Here is a 14,611-nt window from a genome sequence, read left to right as displayed (position 1 = left end):
GTCGACGTATTTACTGAGGCGTATGAAAGCATGGGCCTTACTTTAAACATCCGTAAGACAAAGGTCCTCCACCAGCCTGTCCTCACCGCACAGCACTACCCTCCAGTCATCAAGATCCACGGCGCGGCCCTGGACACCATGGACCACTTCCCATATCTCTGGAGCCTCCTATCAACAAGAGCAGGCATCGACGACGAGATTCAACACGGCCTCCATGCGCAAGTGCAGCCTTCGGCCGCTTGAGGAAAAGAGTGTTTGAAGACCAGGCCCTCAAAACTGCCACCAAGCTCATAGTCTACAGGGCTGTAGTAATACCTGCCCTCCTGTCAGGCTCAGAGACATGGACCATGTACAGTAGACACCTCAAGTTGCTGAAGAAATATCACCAACGATGTCTCCGCAAGATGCAACAAATCCCCTGGGAGGACAGGCGCACCAACATCAACGAGATTATTCAGGCTAACATCCCCAGCTTTGAAGCACTGACCACACTCGATCAGCTCCGCTGGGCAGGCCACATTGTCCGCATGCCAGACAAGAGACTCCCAAAGCAAGTGGTCTACTCGGAGCTCCGTCATGGCAAACAAGCCAAAGGTGGGCAGCAGAAACTCTACAAGGACACAATCAAAGCCTCCCTGATAAAGTGCAACATCCCCACTGACACTCAGGAGTCCCTGACCCAAGACCACCCTAAGTGGAGGAAGTGCATCCGAGAGGGCGCTGAGCACCTCGAGCCTCATCGCCGAGTGCATGCAGAAATCAAGTGTAGACAGCAGAAAGAGCGTTCGGCAAACCTGTCCCACCCATCCCTTCCCTCAACGACTATCTGTCCCATCTGTGATAGGGTCTGTGGCGCTGTATTGGACTGTTCAGCCACCAAAGAACTCATTTTCGGAGTGGAAGCAAGTCTTCCTCGATTCCGAGGGACTGCCTATGTAGATACCAAAATTCGTGGAAACCCCCCAAGTGTTTGGACTCACTGAAAAGGAAATTCGATTTGGGACGAGTAAACATAAAGTTTGGGATTCTAAAAAGCATATGGAAGAAATCTACAATTCTTAATCAAGTTTGGGATTTTAAAAGACATGTTTGGGCCTGTGGGGAAAAGCTGCAGTGACAGAGTGGTGGGATTTAGAGTTTGGATATTGTAGCTAATCAGTTTGTCTGGGGGAGCTGTTTAACCATAGTCAGGTTCCCAGAAAACATTAGCATTTAAACAATCAACCACGGAAGAAACATTATCCACCCCACTCACAGTACCCAAATATCACATACATATTCCAACAGCTTTTCAACATGTATAGAAATATTTGGCTCAGCCCAGACTTCCTGAAGCCAAAGCAGTGCTATTACAATGGACAAGAGTTCATCAGTTCATAAATAAGGAGTATCACCATCCCAAAGTCTATCAACACCAGATTAAAACATTTAATCAAGTCTCAGTTAGCTAGTCCGCCAAAACTTATACAAAGAAGACCACTTAAATCAATGGGTAGCAAAACTTAAACAAAAGAAACGTTAGATTTGGCACGAAGATTAAGCAGCCTCTCAGAGTATAACTGGGGGCCTATCGTACCAAGAGCAACCTATTTGTCTGACCATTACTTTGGAACAACAAGATCAAGATCGAGAGCACACGGCAAGAAAACACATGAAGAGACATCACGACATCAGAGAAAAGAACTTCAAAAAACCAATCAGTGGAACATCAATACCAACTGACTTGGTAACAGGCATCAACCGGACCACCGCGACCGACGGACCCAATCAGGAAAATCAACCACTAGAATACCGGGGTCCACGCAAGTGTTCCACTCTACAATTTGTGCCTCGACTGTCCAGCTGGTAAAAATTACCGAAACAACTTAAAACCCTATTGATGACAAAGGATACCGGCTTCGGGACAATCAGAATACTTCGTCACAGACAAGGCACCAGAAGGCTGGAAGGTGGATCACACCGGTTGTGGGAGAGCTGGTTGGTGGTGACATGGAAGTGTCTGCAGTGTGCGGGACCAGACTGCTTCCACGCATCCACAATGAATGTCCCACCCTTTATTTGGGAAAAGTACAACTGAGAGTGAACAAGTTCCATCCCGGTCAGAGCAATCTGAAGCTTTAACTGACTGACACTCTGGTTTGGGATTGTAATGTCTGTCAGCATGTAATGCTTGTAGCGCCACACTGTGGATGTGGACGTATTGTGTGCTGCAACTGTACAGTCAATCATTAAACAGAACAGGCTCTTTCCGGAGAGTTCCGAAAGAGCAGCCTGCATGTTGGGAAGCTGTGTGTGCTGTGCTATGTGAAGATATCACAGGGATGTCTTGCAATATGTGCATCTATCAGTCTCTGTGGTGCAATGGATTAGTGCGTTCAGCTATTAACTGCAAGGTTGGTGGATCGTAGCCCATTCAGGAACAAAGCCTTTAATTGTTTTTCCCTGAGGATTCGGTGCCGTGCAGTTCCAGGTTGTCATTGTTCGTTTTGGCTGCACCAATATATTCCGCAATCATTGCCAGCTGTGCTGTTATCAAGTTATACCAACTGTTACTTGCATTTTCGCGTGGTTGTTCATTGTCTCGTCGCCAATTGATACGCTCATAATAAAGAATGAAACTGAGAACTGTGAACAATGAGTAAGTGTGACATTAGCTCCTTTAATAAGATTCCAGCGTGCTTATATATACCAATGGATGCTGGGAACCCTTGGGACTCCAACAGGTAGGCCCTCTGGTGGTGGTGTGATACAGGTGGCGAAGGATTAAATACATAACACAAGGTGTGTACGGAAATCAACCATCAAAAGTCCTGTCATTAGCCACAGGGGTTTCAGGCAATTTTTTGATCGCAAAGCGCTTTCAGTCCTTGTCCTTAACATTGCAGATGTGGAAATTGGGGAGTTTAATGACTTTGAAAGGAGAACATTGTTGTTTGGTGCAGTTCCGGTCAGAGAAATGTTTGTGAAAGGAACTTTTTGCAGAGAGAGGGATTGAGCATTTCAGCTTGTTGCTGAACACTTCTCTCTGGGCACTGAGCTAAGCAGCAGTTTCCGTAGTGTAGCGGTTATCATGTTTGCCTCACACGCGAAAGGTCTCTGTTGCGAGCCTGGGCGGAAACATTATTTGTGAAGCAAAAACTTGTCTGCAATAAAATTGAACAAAAGCAGTCCAGGGTACATTGTCGCATGAGCAATGAACATTTGAAAACTAATCTACTCAAATACAGAGTGTGTTAAATCAGATCGGGGATAAAACTTCATCAAGGGTTAAAGTTTCACTCATTATTAAAGTTCAGTTATTGAAATTTCGATTGTCCTTGTTCGTATTTCTTTCATTCTGTGAAACAGCACTATCGGTTTATACCATCAGATCTAAGTTGCATTTGAAACCCACAAACAGCTCATTAATTATTCGCTCTTCCCCAGTTCCAGAGCTCAGAGTGTTATTGTTCATCCCTGGGATATAAGCTACCTCCAACCCGGGCCAAACCTCCCCGTGCACCGATCACAGGCTCAGGAAAACCCCGGGGGAGAGGATATCCCGATCACTGGGCCTTCCAGCAACACTGAACAAGTGCCCGGTCCGAAACTTTCCTGAGTAATAACTTGTAACTGCAGCATCAAACAGTCAGGATGGCCGAGCGGTCTAAGGCGCTGCGTTCAGGTCGCAGTCTCCTCTGGAGGCGTGGGTTCAAATCCCACTCCTGACATTCAGGGTTTGAATTCGCAAACTCATTTGTTTTGACACCACTCTGAAGTGCTTTGGGACATCCATCTGACGTAATAAAATTACTCCACTTCAATTGCAAACGGTGATATCAAATATACTTCCCATACCGGGAAACGATCCCGGGTGGCTGCAGCGAAAGGAATGGGTTTGTGAAGCATTGAAAGGTGCCCTGTAAATATCTCGCACTGCTAATTTAAACTCACGGTTATAATTTGTTTCAGTGCAAAAGAAGGCAGGCTCGAAGGGCCAAATGGCCGACTCCTGCTCCTGGTTCTTGTGTTCTTCTGCAGAGCACAGAACAGATGATTAAATTATCAACTCTCCCTCAGTTCGTATTTCTTTCATTGTGCAAAAGAAGATAATGTGTTCATTAATGATGTTTTCCTGTGAAAGCAACATACATTTTAAGGAACTGTAATCGACGAACATGGGGCTCAAACCCACGATCCTGAGATTAAGAGTCTCATGCTCCACCGACTGAGCTAGCCAGGCTTCTCAACATCTCCCCTGTCAATCCCCTTCAGAATATTGTCCGCTTCAACGAGATCACCTCCGATTCTTCGAAACCCAAGAGAGAATTGGCATATTCTACACAATCTCTCAACATAGGACAGCCCTCTCATCTCAGGAATCAATCTGTTGAACCTCTGTTGCATCACCTCCAAGGCAAGTGTGTCCTTCCTCAGATAAGTACTATGGGCGAATATCCTGTTTTTCTGCTGATTCTACTTCCTCCTCCTTTGATAGTCCTTCTCTGTACATTCTGCATTCTGCTTGGTTCTCTACTCAAATATGAGCCTGAAGTTTATCACAAGCTTCCGTTTTTGTGTTTTAGTTGATCTTCATTCATCCACCGAGCTGTAGCTCGCTATCATGCTATTTCTGCACCCTGCATGAGAACGTGGCTAGTCGTTACCCGATCTATCTCCTTTTTGAAAGACTCCCAATGTGCATTTACTGTTTTACCGAGAAATCTTTGGTTTCAATCTACCTGGGCCGGATCCCTTTCAACTCAGGAAATTAGTCCTCCTACAGTTGGGTATTTTCACACATGATTATACCTTCTCCTTTTCCATAACTACTCTAAACCTAATGATATTGTGATCACTTTTTCCTCAATGCTCCTCCACAGAAACATGCTCTACTTAATCCATTTCCGAGATCCAGAACTGCTTTCTTCCCCATCGTGCTGGAAACATACTGATGGAGAAAGTTCTAATACAGATTTCAGGAAATCCTCCCCTGCATTTTCCCTTTGCATGGTTATTTTCCCAGTTTACGTTGAAGTCCCACATTATCATTTCAGATCTTGAATCTTTCTGCATTTTACCTAAATTTACACCTCTTTATCCTTCCCACTATTAGGTGGCTGATAAAATAATCGCTCATCTAACTTTCTACAGGCACATTCATTTTAAAAAGAATGTCGGATGGGAATAGGGCCACAAATCGATGAACAATATTAAATCACATGAAGCGATGGAAAAATTACATAAAATATGAAATAATAACTTTGCCTCTGTATTTACCAGGGACACAGGGCAGATGGACATGACGGTGGAATAATGTATGGGAAATTATATAACTGCAATAAGTAAAGAGGAGAAATATTAAATGAACAAACCAAATGAAAGGAGGATTGAACCCCTGGTCTGGATGGATTACATCCATACACTTTAAAATAATTCAGCGAAGAGATAGCAGGAGCACTATTACAAATATTTAATGATTAGTTTGAAAAATGTGTAGTGTCAGAGGAATGGCGGATAGCTAACGTAATACTTATATTTGAGATGGAAGATAGAACATGTCCGGGGAACTATAGACCAGTCAGTGGATCTTCGGTGGTAGGAAAATAATGGAATCCCTTCTAAAGTAGAGAATAGAAGAATATCTATAAACCAAAAATATAATTATGTATAATCAGCGTGGATTCAAAAGCAAAAGTCTTGCTTGACCAACTTCTTTGATTTCATTGAAGAAGTAACAGGGAGAGTAGACCAGGGCAATGTGGTCGATATAATATACTTAAATCTCCAAAAAGTCTTTGATGAGATACCACATATTAGAATAATGAATAAGGTCAGAGCTTGCGGTGTTAGGGGACAAGTCGTGGATTGTATAGCGAGCTGACCCCAAGACAGAAAGCAGAAGTATAGGACTGTTATTCTGAGTGCAGAAGGTGTAAAGTGAGCTCCCATGAGGATCAGTGTGGGACCAATGCTGTTCACAATTTAAATTGTCCATTTAGACTTTGGAATCAAAAAAAAAATTTCTACACTTTCAGATGAGGCCAAATTGGGGTGGGGCTGATCGACATTATTGAGGAGGACTGCAACAAACTACAACAAGACATTAATAATCTTGTAGACTGGACATTGAATTGGCAAATTCAATCCAACACAGACAGAGTGAGGTCATGTACTTTGGTAAGAAAGATAATGTCAAATACTACGTGAGAATAAGAATCTAAGTGAGGTCAAGGAGCAAAGGGATCTCAGAGTAGAAATACAAATAAACAGTAAAGGTCGTGATGCGGGTTGTACATCCATAAAAAGAAAATGGAGCACCAAGGGTTAATTCAAGATGGATAGTGTTGAAAAGTAGTGAAGTTCTGTTGAACTGGTATCAAACTTTCTTTCGACCACACTTGCAGTACACTGTACAATTCTCATCGCCATGTTATAAGAACATAAGAACATAATAATTAGGAACAGGAGTAGGCCATCTAGCCCCTCGAGCCTGCTCCGCCATTCAATAAGATCATGGCTGATCTGGCCGTGGACTCAGCTCCACTTACCCACCCTCTTCCCGTAACCCTTAATTCCCTTATTGGTTAAAAATCTATCTATCTTTGACTTGAAAACATTGAATGAGCCAGCCTCAACTGCTTCCTTGCGCAGAGAATTCCACAGATTCACAACCCTCTGGGAGAATAAATTCTTTCTCAACTCGGTTTTAAATTGGCCCCTCCGTATTTTGAGGCTGTGTCCCCGAGTTCTAGTCTCCCCTACCTGTGGAAACAACCTCTCTGCCTCTATCTTGTCTATCCCTTTCATGATTTTAAATGTTTCTATAAGATAACCCCTCATCCTTCTGAACTCCAACGAGTAAAGACCCAGTCTACTCAATCAATCATCATAAGGTAACCCCCTCATTTCTGGAATCAGCCTAGTGAATCGTCCCTGTACCCCTTCCAAAGCTAGTATATCCTTCCTTAAGTAAGGTGACCAAAACTGCACGCAGTACTCCAGGTGCGGCCTTACTAATACCTTATACAGTTGCAGCAAGACCTCCCTGCTTTTGTACTCCATCCCTCTCGCAATGAAGGCCAACATTCCATTCGCCTTCCTGATTACCTGCTGCACCTGCAAACTAACCTTTTGGGATTTATGCACAAGGACCCCCAGATCCCTCTGCACCACAGTATGTTGCAATTTCTCCCCATTCAAATAATATTCCCTTTTACTGTTTTTTTTCCCCAAAGTGGATGACCTCACACTTTCCGACATTGTATTCCATCTGCCAAACCTTAGCCCATTCGCTTAACCTATCCAAATCTCCATGCAGCCTCTCTGAGTCCTCTTCACAACCCGCTTTCCCACTAATCTTAGTGTCATCTGCAAATTTTGTTGCACTACACTCTGTCCCCTCTTCCAGGTCATCTATGTATATTGTAAACAGTTGTGGTCCCAGCACTGATCCCTGTGGCACACCACTAACCACTGATTTCCAACCGGAAAAGGACCCATTTATCCTGACTCTCTGCTTTCTGTTCGCCAGCAAATTCTCTATCCATGCTAATACATTTCCTCTGACTCCGCGTACCTTTATCTTCTGCAGTAACCTTTTGTGTGGCACGTTATCGAATGCCTTTTGGAAATCTAAATACACCACATCCATCGGTACACCTCTATCCACCATGCTCGTTGTATCCTCAAAAAATCCAGGAATTACATGGCCACTATGGTCAGATGTTCGACCCCAGTCAATGAACGACACTCAATACAGTTGTACAATTACAGATAGTCCCAGTAATACAGATTCAGTCTGGTCAGATATTGCAGTCTGCCCAGTGCCTCTCAGTTCTCACAACTCTATTGTGACAGCGAATCCCAGTAAGAAACAAACTTCAGAGAGCTTTTAGTGCCGAAGGCAGGTGAAAGTATACAAAGTGTTCCAACAACAGCAATAACTTCATCATTTGCGTGTCTGCAGAGTACAGAGTTACGGTTTCTGTTAAAGGAACGGCATAAATGAGCAGTGGGAATTTGGCTCATGTGGACTTCCGATTTATTGAAATTATGTCACTGCCCCTATCATTTAATGATCATCACTACATTGTCAGATACAGAACAAGGCCAAATATGGATCACACACAGAGTTACACAAAGTCAATGACTATAATCACTGAGCAGGAAGAGCAGTGACTGCAAGGATCACGTAGAATATTTTATCAATGATGGAAAATGTCGCAGGCATTGTCATGTATTCAACCAGCATTGTAACCCATGTATAAACTGACCTAAGTTGTACACCGTGAGAACACTGACCACTAGGTGGGAGACACTCCTAACTTGGACCTTCAGGTATAAAAGGGAAAGCTCCACCCACCTTCATCACTTCAGTGCTATGGAATAAAGGACAGGTCACAGACTGACCTTCTCTCAAGCATAGGCCTTGTGTGCATTTATACTGTGAAGTAAGGACGTATCAATGGCGACAAGAAACTGGGATTTAAACCACGCGAGCATGGCCACTAGCAGAACAGACGAGAGGTACTGTGTTCAGGAATGGTTGGGACAGAGATTCAACATTGTTAATGCAGCACACAGTTCTCCAGGCAGACAAGGGCAGTCAGGCATGCCCCAACATGTAGCCGAACCCAGAGGGGGAGTTCGACAGAGACAATGGCAAGCTAAACAGTGATTCACGCCATTGCAAGGGACAATGCGGCCAGTAATGGGGCCATCAACACCTGTTAATGGTGCACTCAAGGACAATAACAGGGGCAGTCAGGGACGATCGACTGGCAAGGGACCTTTTGTTTCAAACCGTAACTCATGCTGGAGGCGTGGAGGCATACATTCAGCCGGAGTTTGCAGAGATGAGCAAAATGCCTGCAGAAATTGCAGAAATGGACACTGGGGGAAATCGCTGGAAGCTGAAGTTCAGCGAGTTCATGTGGAGCACGTATACAGTTCATACACCAGGACGCCACCAATATTGATGAAAGTGCTCCTCAATGGCATCCCAGTATCAATGGAGTTAGACACGAGTGCCAGCCAGTCCCTGATGGGTATCAAACAGTTCAAAAAGTTGTGGGCATCCAAGGCCAGCAGGCCAAAATTATCGCCGATTGACGCACAGCTACGGACTTACACGAAGGAGATCATTCCGGTGCAAGGCAGCGCCATGGTAGTCGTGACCCACAAAGATTCAGAGAACAGTTTGCCACTCTGGATTGTCCCATGGGACGGTCCCGCACTACTGGGGAGGAGTTGGCTTGCTGTCATGAACTGGAAAGGGGGCGATGTCAATGCAATTTCCTCTGTGGAGTGAGCATCATGCTCACAGGTCCTGGACAAATTTGACTCATTATTTCAACCCGGCATTGGCACTTTCATGGGGGCCAAGATAGTGATTCACATAAACCCCGACGCCAGACCAGTACACCACAAGGCCAGAGCGGTGCCGTACGTGATGCGGAAAATGATAGAAGGCGAATTGGACCGCCTCCTGAGGGAAGGCATCATCTCGCCAGTCGAATTCAGTGACTGGGCGAGCCCGATTGTGCCGGTGCTCAAGGCGGATGGGTCAGTCAGGATATGTGGCGATTACAAGGCCATCATCAATCGGGTGTCACTCCAAGACCAGTACACACTACCGAGAGCGGAGGACCTCTTTGCGACGCTATCCGGTGGCAAACTTTTTTCAAAATTGGACCTGACCTTAGCTTACATGACCCAGGAGCTGGCGAGTGAGTCGAAGAAGCTGACCACCATCACGACACACTCGGGGTTGTTTGAGTCCAACAGATGTCCGTTTGGGATTCGCTCGGTCGCCGCGCTCTTCCAACGAAATATGGAAAACCTCCTCAAGTCGATTCCAGGGACGGTGGTTTTTCAGGACGACATCCTCATTATCGGTTACGATACTGAAGAACACCTCCACAACCTGGAGGAGGTGCTACGCAGACTGGACCGGGTAGGTCTGCGCCGGAAAACTGCGAAGTGCGCCTTCCTAGCTCCAGAGGTAGAATTCCTGGGGATGAGGGTAGCAGCAGACGGGATCAGCCCAACTGCATCCAAGACGGAAGCGATCCAGAGAGCACCCAGACCCCGTAACAGAACGGAACTGCGTTCGTTCCTGGGGCTCCTGAATTATTTTGGCAACTTTCTTCCCAAATTGAGCACGCTGCTGGAGCCGCTGCACGTGCTCCTATGCAAAAGTCGTGAATGGGTCTGCGGGGACAGCCAGGAAAGGGCTTTTAATAGAGCACGCAATTTGTTATGTTCCAACAATCTGTTAACGCTATATGACCCATGTAAGAAACTTGTGTTAACGTGCGATGCGTCGTCCTATGGTGTCGGGTGTGTGTTGCTGCATGTCAATGCCAAGGGTCAGTTACAGCCGGTAGCTTATGCCTCCAGAAGTCTGTCCCAGGCAGAAAGGGGCTACGGGATGGTAGAAAAGGAGGCGCTCGCATGTGTATATGTGGTAAAGAAAATGCACCAGTACCTGTTTGGCAGAAAATTTGAGCTGGAGACAGATCACAAACCCGTAACGTCCCTTTTGGCTGACAACAAGGCCATAAATGCAAACGCATCGGCCCGCATACAGAGGTGGGCACTCTCGTTAGCTGCCTATGACTACACAATTCGGCACAGACCGGGCACTGAAAACTGCGCCGATGCACTCAGCAGGCTCCCACTAGCCACCACTGAGGGGGCTACCGAGCATGGTGCTGAGATGGTCATGGCTGTTGAAGCTTTCGGAAGTGAAGGCTCACCAGTAACAGCCCGTCAGATTAAAGTCTGGACAAACAGAGACCCGCTATTGTCTCTAGTCAAGAAATGTGTCCTGAACGGGGACTGGGCAGCCACGTACAGGGCATGCCCTGAGGAATTTAAACCATTTCACACGGGCAGGGATGAACTCTCGATTCAAGCCGATTGCCTACTGTGGGGAAACCGCGTAGTCATGCCCCAGATGGGCAGAGAGGTGTTCATCAGAGAACTCCACAATGGGCACCCGGGCATTGTCACGATGAAGGCAATTGCCAGTTCACACGCTTGGTGGCCAGGAATAGATGCAGATCTGGAACTTTGTGTTCGCAGGTGCAACACATGTGCCCAGCTGGGCCATGCGCCCAGGGAAGCCCCCCTTAGCCCCTGGCCAAGCCTTGGTCACGCATCCATGTGGACTACGCAGGTCCTTTCATGGGGAATATGTTTTGGGTTGTAGTAGACGCCTACTCCAAATGGATCGAGTGTGACATTTTAAATGAAAGCACATCCTCTGCCACGGTAGAAAGTCTACGGGCAATGTTCGCCGCCCACAGTCGAGCGGACATCTTGGTCAGTGACAATGGCCCGTGCTTCACAAGCACTGAATTCCAGGACTTCATGGCAGGCAATGGAATTAACCATGTTAGAACGGCACCGTTCAAGCCGGCCTCAAACAGCCACGCAGAACGAGCATTGCAGATAATCAAACAGGGGATGCTCAGATTCCAAGGGGGTTCCCTACAAACCTGCTTAACACGCCTCCTGTTGGCCTATAGATCCCGACCACACTCGCTAACAGGGGTTCCACCCGCAGAGCTACTAATGAAAAGGACGCTCAAAACCCGATTATCCCTTATACACCCCACCATGAAAGAAATTGTCGAGAGCAGGCGCCAGTCACAATATTACTACCATGACAGGAATGCGAGGGCATGATGTATTGATGTAAATGATCCTGTTTTTGTCCTCAACTACGCTGCAGGGCCCAATTGGCTCGCAGGCACTGTGGTTGCCAAAGAGGGAAATAGGTTTCTGGTAGTTAAACTTACCAATGGACAAATCTGCCGCAAACATGTGGATCAAACAAAAAGGAGGTGCAGCAACCCCATAGAAAAAGCAGAGGAAGAGAACGATATAGAGTTCACTCCACCACAGGTAACCGAACACCGGAACCAAAGCGAGGAGAGCCCAGTCACTGTGGGCAGTCCGGACAGGCCTGAGCACTGCAAACAGCAGACACTCAGGCCAGCGCACAACAACTGGAGCCCCAACTCAGGCGCTCTACAAGGGAGCGTAAACCACCAGAGAGACTCAACCTGTGATCCCAATAAGACTTTGGGGTAGGAGGTGATGTCATGTATTCAACCAGCATTGTAACCCATGTATAACCTGACCTAAGTTGTACACCGTGAGAACACTGACCACTAGGTGGGAGATACTCCTAACCTGGACCTTCAGGTATAAAAGGGGAAGCTCCACCCACCTTCATCACTTGAGTGCGAAGGAATAAAGGAAAGGTCACAGACTGACCTTCTCTCAAGCCTCGTGTGTATTTATACTGTGTAGTCAGGACGTATCAGGAATTTTCTGTGTTAAGCGATGCTGCCTCTTCATCCTTTAGGCAATCTCTCTGAATTAAACTCTGAAATATTCCCGGAGCCTTACAATTATATCCTGTGGGCTCCCCACTGGGACAGTCAAGATGCAACAGAGTTGAAATTAGTTTCAGTTGTTTGAACAAACACATTACGGCCGCTGATTTGAGTCCCTCATGACATCGAATATGTTTAAATGCAAAATTCCGAAATTGAAGCTAAACGTCCCAAAACTGGAAAATGTTGATCAGACTTATTATATAATGTAATTGGAAACGATGCTCTCTCTCCAATGGCCGTGTTCCTTCAAACACAATCAGACACATTGTATTGATTGTATATTGTTCTGATGAATGTTTTGCACTCTTCTATGTTAATTCAGTGATTACTTTCCAAATGTTAGCTGAGTCTCTCGGGTCTGCTCTACTTCACTGCGGTATGCGGCTGCCTACTATAACTCTGGATATGTAATTTTCAATTAAAGTGCAGTGCTCATTTTACTGTCGAACACTCATTTGTTCTAACTTAGAGTCAGCAATGAGTAAGGATCCATTTTTCTACTGCACCTCAAACAAATACAGCATGTCAAATCAATTAATGAAACACCTCGAACTAATAAAATAAGGTGCAATTTTCCCTCAGAGTATAAATCTTAAATGTACTGTTTCATTCTGGGTAATCTGCGATATACGCCTTCAAAGGCAATGGGAAAACATCGCCAGGGTGCAAAATAATTTGTTCTGGGCTCTGCATGTTTGTAATGTAGACAAACTTGCTGCTGATACAAAGATATGGTGGGAAAGCAAGTTGTGAGGAGGACGCAAACAATCTGCAAAGCGATATAGATAGGGTCAGTGAGTGAGGAAAAAATTGGCAGCTGCAGTATAATGTGGGAAATATGAGGTTATCCACTTTGGTAGGTAAAACAAAAAAAGCTAATAATTACTTAAATGGGGAGAGATTACAAAATGCTGTCGAGCAGAGGGATCTGGGAGTCCTTTTACAGAAGAACATAAGAAATAGGAGCAGGAGTAGGCCATACGGCCCCTCGAGCCTGCTCCACCATTCAATAAGATCATGGCTGATCCGATCATGGACTCAGCTCCACTTCACTGCCCGCTCCCCATAACCCCTTATCCCCCATATCATTTAAAAAGCTGTCTATTTCTCTTTTAAATTTATTAATTGTCCCAGCTTCCACAGCTCACTGAGGCAGGGAATTCCACAGTTTTACAACCCTCTGAGAGAAGAAATTTCTCCTCATCTCAGTTTTAAATGGGTGGCCCCTTATTCTAAGATCATGCCCTCTAGTTCTAGTCTCCCCATCAGTGGAAACATCCTCTCTGCATCCACCTTCTCAAGCCCCCTCATAATCTTACACGTTTCGATAAAATCACCTCTCATTCTTCTGAATTCCAATGAGTAGAGGCCCAACCTACTCAACCTTTCCTCATAAGTCAACACCCTCATCTCCAGAATCAAACTAGTGAACCTTCTCTGAACTGCCTCCAAAGCAAGTATAGCCTTTCATAACAATGGAAAACAAAACTGCATGCAGTATTCCAGGTGTGGCCTCACCAATACGTTATACAGCTGTCGCAGGACTTCCCTGCTTTTATACTCCATCCCCTTTGCAATAAAGGCCAAGATACCATTGGCCTTCCTGATCACAAAAAGTTAGCATGCAGATACAGCAAGTAATTAGGAAGGCAAATGGAAAGTTGGCCTTTATTTCAAGGGGGATGGAATATAAAAGTACGGAAGTCCTGCTACAACTGTACAGAGCAGAGTTGAAACCACACCTGGAGTACTGCGTACAGTTTTGCTCTCCTCATTTCAGGAAGGATAAACTTACATTGGGGGCATTTCACAGAAGGTTCACAAGGTTGTCTTATGAAGAATGGTTGGATCTACCTATTGGAGATTAGCAGAGTGAGAGATGATATCTTTGAAAGGTGTAAGATTCTGAGGGGGCTAGACAGGGTAGATGCAGAGAGGATGTTTCCCCTCGTGGGGGAATCTAGAACGAGGGGACATAGTTTCAGAATAAGGGGTTGCCCATTTAAAATGGGGATGAGGAGGAATTTCTTCCCTCAGAGGGGCGTGAATCTTTGTATTTCTACCCCTGAGAGCAGTGAAGGCTCGGTCATTGAATATATTTAAGGTGGAGGTAGACAGATTTTTGAACGATATGGGAGTCAAGGGTTAGGCGGAGATGGTAGGGAAGTGGAGCTGAGGCCAAGATCAGATCAGCCATGATCTCACTGAATGGTGGA

At 45.6% G+C, this 14,611-nt stretch overlaps 1 non-coding gene across 1 annotated transcript; it reads left to right on the top strand.

Moving 5' to 3' along the window:
* The first annotated feature begins 3,627 nt into the window (after positions 1 to 3,627).
* On the top strand, positions 3,628 to 3,710 carry trnal-cag (transfer RNA leucine (anticodon CAG)). Its single transcript has one exon. It is a non-coding gene; the product is annotated as a tRNA-Leu (tRNA).
* The last annotated feature ends 10,901 nt before the right edge of the window (positions 3,711 to 14,611 follow it).

The sequence above is a fragment of the Pristiophorus japonicus genome, unplaced genomic scaffold (assembly GCF_044704955.1).
Source record: "Pristiophorus japonicus isolate sPriJap1 unplaced genomic scaffold, sPriJap1.hap1 HAP1_SCAFFOLD_130, whole genome shotgun sequence".
Lineage (NCBI taxonomy): Eukaryota > Metazoa > Chordata > Chondrichthyes > Pristiophoridae > Pristiophorus > Pristiophorus japonicus.
The sequence above is the reverse complement of the archived record's forward strand: the minus strand, read 5'-3'. Positions and strand labels throughout refer to the sequence as shown.